At 34.8% G+C, this 12,527-nt stretch overlaps 1 long non-coding RNA gene across 1 annotated transcript in view; it reads left to right on the top strand.

Moving 5' to 3' along the window:
• Window positions 1–247: 247 nt before the first annotated feature.
• LOC127557567 (uncharacterized) overlaps window positions 248–12,527 on the top strand; it is a 32,868-nt gene continuing 20,588 nt past the window's right edge. Inside the window, exon 1 of the long non-coding RNA XR_007952591.1 lies at window positions 248–351. This is a non-coding gene — a long non-coding RNA (uncharacterized LOC127557567). The remainder of the gene's footprint in view (window positions 352–12,527) is intronic.

Genomic DNA, 12,527 nt, shown 5'->3' with positions numbered 1-12,527 from the left:
AGTATCTATGTATGAATAATCATGCTATCATGGCTGTATGATTTGGTGTTTAGGTAGAGCCTCTGAATTCTGATATCAGGCAGTCAAGACTCCCAAGTTTTCCCAGGGGTTAATTTCATGCCTCATGATTACCCAATGGGACTTAATTCCCCAGTCCTCCCCAGGGCACTTTCGCTTCCTAGGCTGACAAAGTAAACTGGGGATTTGCTTTGAAAACATTGGCTGCTGACAATGGAGCCAATCTGTCTGTAAACTGTGGGTGTCTAGTGCCTGCTACTCACACCTATAGCCTGGAGGAAATTCAGATCTGAAAGATCTAGAATTTTAATAAAGTGAAAAAATCAACTCTGGGTAAGTGGGGTGTTTTCAGATAAGGAGAGATGGAAAATTCTGTGACAAGAGAATATAGTGAGGTGGGGAAGGGGAAAGAAAGTTGACTGTGGATGATAGTCCTTTAATTTCCTGCATATTAATTGTGATAATAATACTATTGTTAAAAGAAAGGAAACAAGCATTTATTAAGCACCTACTATATGCCAGGTGTTTTTGTTGTTGTTGAGCCTTTTTCAGTCTTGTTGGACTCTTTGTGACCCCATTTTTTTTTTTTTTTGGCAAAGATACTGAAGTGGTTTGCCATTTCCTTCTCTAACTCATTTTACAGATGAGGAAACTGAGGCAAATAGGGTTAAGTATCACTTAAGGCTAGTATATCTATACAGCTAGTACCTGTTGGAAGCTGGCTTGAATTTTTGAAGACAAGTCTTGCTGATTCCAGGCCTGAAATACTTTCCCAAAGCTCTACAAATATTATTTTGTCTGATCCTTACAACAATCCTAGGAGGAAGTATTATTATTATCCCCATTTTACTGTTGAGGAAATTCAGATAAACATTAGCCCATTAACTCATATAAGCTAATAAGTGTCTGAAGTCAGATTTAAACGCTGGTCTGCCTTGTTTCCCGGCCCAGTACTCCATCCACCTGACCATGTAGCTGCCTCTAGACCACTCTGGCTTGTTGTAAGACTGAAAATAACTAAGCTCTCAGTGATTATGATATTCAGCTATTCATAGATCTCCTTAATGTCAAAGCTAGAAAGGATCTTAGAGATTATCTGTTCCAACTTTCTCACTTTCCAAATGAGGAAACTGAGGATCAAAAAAAGGTAAATGGCTTGTATAAGATGACATATCCAATAAATGACTAACCCAGAATTAGACAGGGTTAGACAGAGCCAGATCTTCTTATGCCCAGTAAGTTGTCCAAAAAAACTCCAAAAGGGGTCATGAAGAGTTACCCACAACTGAAATGTCTGGACAACAAATGCGTATAGTGGTAGACCTAGATGGACCATGATTCCAATCTCGCCTCCAATATTTAATGCAACTAACTATGTGATTATGAATCAATCAGCTTACTTTTCTGAATTCAGTTTCTTGATTCTTGAACAATAATATAACACAAGTTTGTTGTGAAGTTCAAACGAGATAATATATTGAAAACACTTAAGAAAGCCCTTAAATTTAGCATTCTACTAAAGTTGGTTGTGATTATAGCAAGCTAGTTGAAATTTTGATGAGGAAAGAAAGAACAAAAAGCCTGCAGTATTTCCTAGCTCTTCTTTCTGTCTTTTATAATACTTCCTTCCTATCCTTATGAGCACAGTGTATTTTTGTGTTGCTTCAGTTTGTCCTGGGACTAAGGAGATTTAATCGAGTAGTCAGTGAGTAAATACATATTGAGTCCCCACAATATACCAGGCACTGTGCTAAGAATGGGGAATACAAAGAAAGGCAAAAAAAAAAAAATCCCTGCTTTTAAAGACCTCACAGTCTAATGGAGTAGACAACAGGGAAACAACTATGTATGTAAGTTATATGCAGGGTATATTAGAAATTGTGAAAAGCAGGCACTAAAATTAAGGTAGACTGGGAAAGAAAGCGGGATTTGACTGGAACTTGGAGAAAGCCAGGGATGCCAGCCTAGAAAAAAGGATTTATACTTTTACTCAGTATTTTTCAATCAAGGTTTTAGTGACTTGTGAAAAAGTGCCATTTTTTAACTCAAAGGAATAAATCTCAAATGGTAGATGGTTCGGCACTTAAGGACAGATAATCTAGCCAAACATTTGGGAGATGGGAGGCTCTTAAACCACACTTCCTAAGTTTTATGCCTTTTGGAAAGATATATAGCCCAAATTTGCTTTGCTTTCTGGTCCAGCCTACTTAGGTATCTTTACTACTAATATATATATATATATATATTTTTTGCCTTGTGAATTGTGAGTCATCATCCTTGCAACGATTGATGAGTGATTGATTCAGTTCTGCAAGCAAACAGACTCATTATTCTTTCAGGACTCACAAGCAAAGTGGTTCACAAAGTTCTCATTTGAAATCTTTATGGCTGGCGACTGCTATTGCAATCAATGTGAATCATCATTAATTGAAGTCCAAGAGTCTATGACTGGTAGGGATAAGCGTAAAGGTGTCTTAGCAAGGAAAATCATTTAATCTATGGTCATGGGCAGAAATTCACCTGTAACTGACCATCTCCCCTTAACTTTTACTTATTCTACCCCTATAGTTCCTTTCATTGATTGGTTAGTTCCTCTCAGAACCTCCATTTTAAGTGTGATTCAGGTTTCTTTGGGTATGTCTCCAAATATTGTTTCCATTTCAGGAGAACTGGGAATGCCCAGTTATTGGGCAGATTACTTTTTCCACTACGTCCATGACAGAAAATTATTAATATGAGTTAATACCAAATTTGTTACTTGCCACTCCCTAAAAAAATTGCAATTCCCAGCAATATAAGGTTGATTAGGTTGAGTTGAGTTAGACCTTAAATTCTAACTTGATGTCTTGCCTTGTGGGGCAATCTGGCTCAAGCTGGATCTAGGCCTTCGATGTCCTTCTCCCTTTCCTTTGGCCTTCACAACTCAAAGGGCAAAACAGCCAGAATGAGATGTTTTTTCTTGCTCAGAATCCTGGTTAAGATTTCATGACCAGGGCTTGCTATCTCATATTGCCTCCTTCCCTCCCCTCCTAAAGATATAAAAATGACTTTTCCATGAATCTCTATTTTGGGAAATTGATGATGTTTTGTATTTGTGAGTGACCTCAGTTTGTAATCTTCTCTATCTCAAATAAAGATGCATTTACTTTTCTTTCACTTAAGCATTTGATTTATTTCAGGACTCAACCCCTACAGGAGATACGTTTTTTCCTAACTCTTCCCTTTTCAACCTTCTTTTATATATTTCCTTGTTAGAATATAAGATCCTTGAGGGCAGGAACTGTCATTTTTTTCTGCTTCTATTTATATCCACAGTTCTTAGCATAGTGCTTGGCACATAAAAATGTTTAATAAAAGGTTAGTGACTTGATTCTCTCCTTAAAGGATATAGAGTGTCATCTTAAACAAGTGACTTAACCTTGATTGTCTAGCAAAACAAATAATTAAAAGGATATAGAGATAAACAGGTCAATACCCTTCCTATAATAGCCCTTCATATTTTGAAGACTGCTAAGTTTTCTTTCCTTTAGTCTTCTTTTCTGATCAATCCCATTTCCTGTCTCTTTTCCTCTTTTGGTGTTAAAAGTCTGAAAAATGAGACTATAAAGCAAGGGTTCTTAACCTAGTAGTTAGATTTCTGCTGTTTCTGGAATTTGAATGTAAAAAAAATTATATCTTTATTTTTCACTAATATCTAACTGAACTTTAGTATTTCTTTCAATTAAATAAAATCATTATTTGGCAAAAGGGTTGTCAGTCAATGGTTATATTACCTTTAATTTCTACCCAAAGATCAATTTTAAAGTTCAGCTTTTTCAGCAGGTCTTTACCAGAGTACCTCGTTGAATTTTGGAAAACACCCTGAAACACATATGCAGAGGGCCACACACACACACACACACACACACAAAATTTGGTTTAAAGCCAGACCTGCTATTTTAAAACATATTGTCACAGGAGAATGTTAGTGTTGCTGCCATTTGTTTGAAGCAACAACTTGCATCTCTAGATGGAAGAATATGGCTGAAGCATATAGTTTTAGCCTGGTGCTTAATTTGATCTGTTCCTCTTCTATTTATACAATTCTAGCTTGAGATAAAAGCTAAATTCCCTAATATTTGACAATAAGTTTTTTTTTTTAATCTGAAGTAGTTCTTCTCCTTCTGCTATTGGTTCTTTGATGTGGAAATACTTACCTTTCCTTTTGCCCTCTGCAAAAATTCCAATGGAATCCCTCTTGCCCTGTCCTATAAAAGATTTTTGGAAATATTACTAGTAGTCCATTGATTTTTGTATATCCTAGAACTGTTCTGAGCATATAATATACTGGTTACTAAAATATCTTTGTGAGTTGATAAGATCAGTGAAATTGCTAAATATATTTTGTATCAATACTGATGTCTTCTTTTTTTGAACTTCAGTTTATTTTGTAGCCATAACACATTATTTATTTTATATAATTGATCTCTGTTTCATGTATGTTTATATTGTCTCTCAAGGTAGATTGTGAGAGGAATAGAAAGCTGGACTTAGAATTAGTAAGACTCTGGGTTCAAATGTTGCCTCAGATACATACTAACTTTGTGCCCCTGAACAATTCACTTGATCTAACTCAGCTTCAATTTCCTCATCTTTAAAATGGTAATAATGATAGCACTCATCTCAAAGGGTTTATTGTGAGACCCAAATGATATATTATATATATATATATATATATGCATTATATATAAAATATTTTCACATCTTAAAGGGCTATGTAAATATTAGCTACTACTATTATATCATTCTATAGCTTCACAACGGCTGGTTCCTTGCTAGAAATACAATCAATATTACAAAAAAAATTGATTTGTTGCATGGTTGATAGATGTGTGTAAGAGCTGTGAACTGAATTGTTTCATTAAACTCTCCAAGTAGTTTTTACACTGACAAAAAAGCAAAGAAACCCAAAAGTATAACAATGAATTTTCTAGCTATACCAAGCTTAATGAGTCTTTTTTTGTGCCAAATCTTTTTTGTTGCAAAGCTTTCCCATAGAAATCTTTCTGAAGCGTATCCTGTACCTCTCTATGGTTTTAAACAGATTATTCTGAAGATAATCTTATTTAAGTATATATTATTATCTTCATATTATATATATATATATATATATATGTGTGTGTGTATATGCATATATATGCTTGTATATGTATACAAGTACAATACATTATTATATACAACATAATATATGTTTAATATTATACATGTATATATTTATAATATAATATATAATCAGTTTAGAATCATCATTATGATTCTATGTTATAATATGTTATATACTATGTTATAATAATACTCTTAGAAGTTATTAAGGCATGGTAGGCTTTTATTTTTATACAGAATGACCTTAAAGTCTTGTGCTTTTTAAGTTCTTTTTTATAGTTTTGTATCTCTTCCCTCTACATTGTTATTAGCTTTTTCTTACTATTGCCTATTCTCTTCCCCAAATCCCAATTCTAGTTTACTGTCTTTGGATTTCTGTAAATCAGGGAACAATATGGCCAAGCTTATTAAAATCATGTATGAAGTAAGAATAAATAAAACAATCTTTAAATGAGGGCAGAGAGACTTTTAGAAGTCAAGCACAAGAGCTTTGATACAACTTTGATATATCTTTTGACCACTTTTATTCTCACTTCCTGGTGTTCATCCAGATCCTGAATAATTGAGGTTGCTAGACAAGTGACCTTTGGATAACTGACCTCTAGATATCTGGCTTTTGAATACCTAAGCTATTACTGTACTTTGGCTCTCCTGGAAAATCAGTAAATCCTTTTAATTCTTTAAAAAAACAGGAACTTGACCTGACATTATGCCATTTGATTGATTTGTTAGATTTGGACAAGGTTGCTATTAAAAATCTAATGAAACTCTGATATTTACAGCTCAAAGTTTGTTCTTTGAGGATACTGAGTATACACACACTAAAAACACAAATAAACAAACAAAAAAAAAACCCTCAACTTCATCAGTAATACTAATTATCCATGTTTCCAAATAGTAATATACATTTATACAAATCCATGAACAAAAATGATTTATTATTGAGATAGAAAGCAGAAAGGAATGGACCATATTTCCCTTAATAACACCAGAGATTTGTGTCCTGGATTAACCATCCCAGATGCATAATAGGTAGGGAGGTAATCACTTAGCAAGGGAAGACTCAATACATTTCAATCAACACCCAAGGATTAGCAAGATACTTAGATATTAAACTCAATCCTCTAAGGTGTTCCAGTTGGATGTTATATATTATTTCTCTTCAACAGGCAGTGATCTAACCAAATTGACCTTTTTGCTGTTCCTTCATTAGCTATTTTTTGAACTTTCAGGACTTTCCTATCATAATTCAACTGGCTTCTTACTCTGGAATTTCTCTTTCAGTTTGGGACTCCATTTTGGGTTTTTGTTTGTTTGTTTGTTTGTTTGTTTGTTTTGGAAAAGATATTGAAGTGGTCTGCCATTTCCTTCTCCACTCATTTTACAGGAGAGGTAACTGAGGCAAACAGGATTAAGTGACTTGCCCAAGGTCACAGAATTAGTAAATAATTATATCTGAGACTGGATCTGAACTCCTGAATATGAGCCTTCCTGATTCCAAGCCCAATACTCTATCCACTGTGTCCATTAGTCGTCCACGTTCCCTTATACCTGGGGCCTTCTCATTTGGGGACATCCTTCTATATTGGACCCTTTTCTCCCATTAGTGATCTCCAGCTTATTGATGGTTTGAGTCAGCCATGTTCCCTTCTTGGTTGTGCTCCTGACATCCTACTCTCTACTGCTTATAAGGAAGCTTATGAATATCTTCTTATATAATAATCTAAATCATATTGAACCACGGCTCAATATGAGAATATTTTCTTCCCCTCCTCCCACTTTCTATTTTATATGTTATTTTCTTCTATTAGAAAATAAGGTCATTAAAGGCTGATACTGTCTTTTTTGCTTATATTTGTAAACCTAGAACTTAGCACATTAGAAAGCAATTAATAAATATTTGGTACCTACCTGCTTTCCTTTTTCTCACATAAATTACATCTCATACTTCTGTTCCTTTGCACTTATTGTTCCTGCATATATAGGAGCAATATAGGAGCAACAATATAGGAATTAGTTAAACTAAGATAAATTAAGATATTACTTTCCTGATTTCTCTGGAAAATAGCAGGGGCCATTCTTCTCTTGATTTTACTGTAATAAAGGTATTCAGGAGAAGAGATCAGGAGTGTCCTGGAGATGCTCAGTTTGTCTTTCTGACTAATGGGAATTGTGTATGAGGAAGGATTAGTATTAGTGGTTGCTATATCATGGTTGAGTTTCTCAGTTCCAAGTCTCTTAGGCAAGCAGTCTTGAAGAATAGCAGTTAGAATGTGACTAACAAAGTAATATGGAGGAAAACCCTTGCTCATTGTGAGTCATTCACTTATGTACAGCTTTATTCTCTAACCTCATATAACATTGTATAAGATCTTATACCTTAAAGGTATAAGCTAAAACCATGTCTAAGCACATGTGTATGTTTGTGTTTGTGTGTTAATTGCAAAGCATTTTTTTACACATGACACTGGTAAAGTATTTTTGCCTTACCAGTATCAGATCCTTAAAAATCAAAATTATAAACCAAAACAAAAACTATTTTATTAGCTTTTGTTTTTACATCACCCATATTCCCCAATGGATCCCTTCCTTAATCAATATGAAATTCTCCTTGGATGTATATAATACATTTTCCCAATATTTGAATGTTTTATCCAAATGCCATAAAGACTTATAAAAAATCAATAAACCAGATGTATGGAGACATGGAGTCAGGAGACATTTTTTCAATTTGAAAGCACCTCGTTAGAGAAAAGGCAAGGAGAAAGATACAGGTGAAGACCTAACTCTCTCTTCACACATACCCTTGGCCAAAGAAGTCACAAATCTTTCCACTCTTTATCTCCTCAGGCAATTCAGTAAAAAAAAAATACCCCCCAAAAGTCAAACACACACACACACACACACACACACACACCCCAAAACAAAACAAAACAAAAACAAAATACCAGGACTGGAAGATGTTATTATGATGAATCTCTACTCCCCCCACCCCCAAGTTCATTTTTCTCCTGGACTATTGTTCCTTTAAAAATTACTCTGTCAGTGGCACAGAAAGGAATGCTATTTCATACAAACATTTTCCTACCTTAAACAATTAAAAACTCATTTCTGTTGTTATTGTCATTTTTTTTTTAAAGAAAAGGAATTTGACCTCTTAGAAAACCCTTTGCTAGAGTTTGGTTGTGTTCCTATTTTGTAGCTGTGCACACACAAATGGAGAGGGGAGGAGTTAAGTAAGATGGATCATTTTGAATAGTACTTGAGGTTGCCAAACAAGAGAGGATGTGAAATAAACAGGTCATAGCAATTGCCAGAACTTAGAATAACTTCAAAAGCTCACACGCTTCTATTTCTGGACTCTGGCTCTTGATAAGTTCAGGTGTCTCCAATAGCTTCAGGAAGCTTTTACCTGTCCAGAGAGCCCCTACATGCATGCTGTTCTCACTTCTGCTTTCGTGGCTCCTTGCTCAGACTTCCTTTCCTTCAGTTCTTCTCTTAGAGTCCTCTGTGGCTGGTTAAAGCAGAATCTACTCATCTGAAACCTGCAGGATATTGGCTCTGTAACCAGTCTATGGAACCTAAGGTTTAGAGTTGGAAGGGACTTTAGAAATTATCTAATTCAAGCCCTGTATTCTTCAGGAGACAAAACTGAGGCTCTGAAATAGTATGACTTGCCCGAATCTACTATCTTCAATTTCAGCATTCTTTGCACTATATCTGAACTACATAACTTTTTTGTTTTACGGACTCCTTTGGTTTTCTGGCAAAGCTTATGAATATCTTCTCAGAATAATTTTAAAATTAAATTAATTTTGTTCTGAATCTAAGCAACTAACAAGGGCTTCCATAACAATAGAATAAAAAAAGATCATATTTGAAATGGCAAATCTGTTATGTAACTTGTTATTCCTTTAAAAATATAATAAAGCTATCATGTAAAAGGATAATTTTTTTAAATAATGGGAGAAAATGGCAGATTTCAGGCAGAAGTTGCAGAAAATAAAGGTGTTAATTTTTTTTCCTCATCTAAATTTACAGACTGCCTTTCTTTTGAAATTGATCCAAAGATAGTTTAGACTAAAAACCCTTCCACAATTAAAAACCCTTCCACAATACCAAGGGCTTCATCTTTCTAGAATTTGCCTTTCAGATATTGTCTCCAGCTTTGGCTCCTATGATACTTCTGAGCCTTCTCATCCTTCCTTATGGTTTTCTTTTCTGTCACCTCCATTTAGGCTTCTCTGAAGATTTTGTCCTGTTGCTTCCAATTCTATTCCCCTTAGGCCTGTTTCTTCTGGTTTTTCCCAGTCTCTGACCTTTCTGAATGGTAGCAGATTTGTCTTTAGTACTTCCCAGCATCAATGTCCTATCACTGTCTAACATATTAGTTTCAAGACAGGATTCTCTGACTCTGGCATCTATCTTTCTCCCTATCTCACTTAACGATCAGTCCCCAGTACCTTGCCTGACCCCTAAATTTGAAATTTCCTGGGTGATCTTTGACATCTCTTTTGTCTTTTGCTTCTTGTTCATAGCCTGGGATTGAGTCTTACCATGTCACTTTCTGTATACTTGCTCCCCTCAGCCTATAAAATCCTTATCCAAAGCTTAGCTTCTTCATGTCTATATTAATGTACTTTATCATCCTTCCCACTAAACTGGTTTTTATACTATTACAGGAAAAATTTCCATATCTGCCTTTCCATTCATATTTATACAATGCTCCTCCATCGCTTTTGAGATGAAATATTAAATCATTTATTGCCTCTCTAAATTTCCACCCATGAGTCCTATCCCAGCTTTTTGCTCTCAGTTCACCCTTTACTCTACCTGTCTCCTTCTCCTGTCTCCATGTCTCCTTTTTAACTGTCTTCCTTCTCCCAGTTCCTAAGATAAACACATTAAAGATTCCTTAACTCACTTCTAAATTCTTGGTCAGAGATTTCTTCTTTTCATGCTTGCTATAACTTATTCCTTCCTTACTTTAAATCTAAATTAAACTCACTGCCTTGGGAAGATCTACTCTACTTCCTTTCAGCTTCAGTTATACTTCTGTGACTTTTTTGTCTCGGTACATATCTGTTTGCTCTGTGGCATTGACAAAAATTATAAGGCTCCTTGAGGACAAATGGTATATAAAATCTTTCATTTAGACCCCAAGAGGCTATTTTAATCTAATGCAACTCACAAATTTTTCAATAAACACAATGGCATCCCTTTCTAGGGAAGAAACTGGAAAATAGGGCTTTGGGTCCCCTGTGTTTCCTTAGGAATTAACACGATGAAGACACAATTTGGGGATGTCTTTATTGGGAAAATGATTTAATTTATTTGAGTCTAAGAAATTATGTCACTTTGTTTTTTTTTTTGTTGTTGTTAAAATATTGATATATTTTATCTTTTCTGAAAGTCCAAGAAACTCACAAGGATCATCTGCAAATTAAAGCCACTGACAAAAAATGATTATGATTAATAGAATGCCGGTTTCTAGTTTGGTTATTTATTGTTTGTTTAAAGAAGGGATGATGCTTTAATATGTATTGGAATTAATGTTAGTTTTTTATCTGAGTTTTGTTCAATTTGCTTAAACCACCATTTATTGTCTGCCACAGTTAAAGTACTGTGTTAGGTTATGGCAATACAAAAAAAAAAAAAAAAAAAAAGGAATTATCTCTGCTCTCAAGAAGCATTCAATTGGAGCAACCTGGGAAGATGGTAGAGTAGGTAAGAAGTTTCCAGGCTCTCCAAATTTCTTCCCCAAATAGACAAAATAACATGGAACAGCCAAAAAATCCCCCCAAAACAAAATAACCACAACAATCAAAAAAGGGGTAAAGTAGCTATTCTTGTAAGATAACTTGAAAGAACCTCAAGAAAGATATGACCTCCAGGAGCTGAGTAAAGTGTAAAGATCTTCTAACAGTCTAAATGGGGGTGCATGGTAGTGATTTGTACCACACATACATACAGGTGAACAAAAAAAATATGTATATAATTAGCTTCATCAAGAGGAATTCACTAATAACTGGGGGCATTGGGAAAGAACAATTTTTGGAGGTGGTACCTGAGCTGAACTCTAAGAGAAGTATGGATTCCAAAAGGTGGAAGTAGGAAAGCAATCCAGGATTGGGAGAACACTTCATGTAAAGATATGGAGACTGGAACATTACATATAGCAAAGAGTAAGTAAGCAAACTTGGTTGCAACATAGCTCATTGTTATTATTCTTTCTTCTCTCTGTATCACTTCATTTTAGCTTTGACAATCCTATGAATTCTTCATTATTGTCTTACCTTTATGAAATAATGTCATTTTGTAACAAACTTAGATTTTTCCCCAAAGTAAGAGAAGTCATGTTTTTAGAATAGTGTTATGAATAGCAGACATGAAAAGTGAAATGGACCCAGTTTTCTTTTTTTCTTTTCTTTTTCCTTGAGATAATTGGGGTTAAGTGACTTGCCCAGGGTCACATAGCTAGGAAGTGTTATGTGTCTGAGGCCAGATTTAAACTCAGGTCCTCCTGACTTCAGGGGACCCAGTTTTCAAGAGAGGAAAGTAGCGCATCACATCTTTAGAACCCATAGCATAAGCCTATCCGAGAATTAATTATCTAATTCATTCTAAGAACCATTCCCCAATAGATATTTGGTCAAAAGATATAAATAGGCAATATTCAAAGGAAAAATCCAAGCTATCTATGAAAAGGCATTCCAAATCACTAATAATCAGAGAACTACGAATTAAAGGTTCTACTTCACATTTGTCAGATTGGCAAAGATTGACAAAAAAGGAAAATTGCAGATGTTGGAGAGGCTTTGGGAAACTAGGCACATTAATAGACTGTTGGTAGAATTGTGTAAATTGATGCATCCATTCAGGAAAGCAATTTGAAACTATGCATAGAACCTCACCAAATCAGAAATACTTTGACTCGGATAGCTCAAGAATAAAAGAGGAAAAGAACCCATATTTACAAAAATTATTTTGTACAGCTCTATTTTTAAAAGTAATTTAAAAACCCTGGAAACTAACAGGGTATTTGCCTAGTAGGGAATGGTTAAAATATTATGGCATATAAATGCGATAGAATATTATTGCCTTATAAAGATGATGAAAGAACCAGTTTAAGAGGAAACTGGGAATAGTTTTATTAATTGATGTTTTATTAATTGATGTGGTAGAAAGTGAGCAGAACTAGGAGAGCAATCTATATAAAGACAACACTATAAAGAAAAGCAACTTTGGTTTTGTTTTTTTGGGGTGTATGAAAATTTCTACTTTAGCAATGCCTTAAGAATATATATATTTATGGAGCAGCTAGGTGGCACAGTGGATAGAGGACCAGTCCTGAAGTCAGGAGTACT

The sequence above is a fragment of the Antechinus flavipes genome, chromosome 1, assembly GCF_016432865.1.
Source record: "Antechinus flavipes isolate AdamAnt ecotype Samford, QLD, Australia chromosome 1, AdamAnt_v2, whole genome shotgun sequence".
Taxonomy (NCBI): Eukaryota; Metazoa; Chordata; class Mammalia; order Dasyuromorphia; family Dasyuridae; genus Antechinus; species Antechinus flavipes.
The sequence above is the reverse complement of the archived record's forward strand: the minus strand, read 5'-3'. Positions and strand labels throughout refer to the sequence as shown.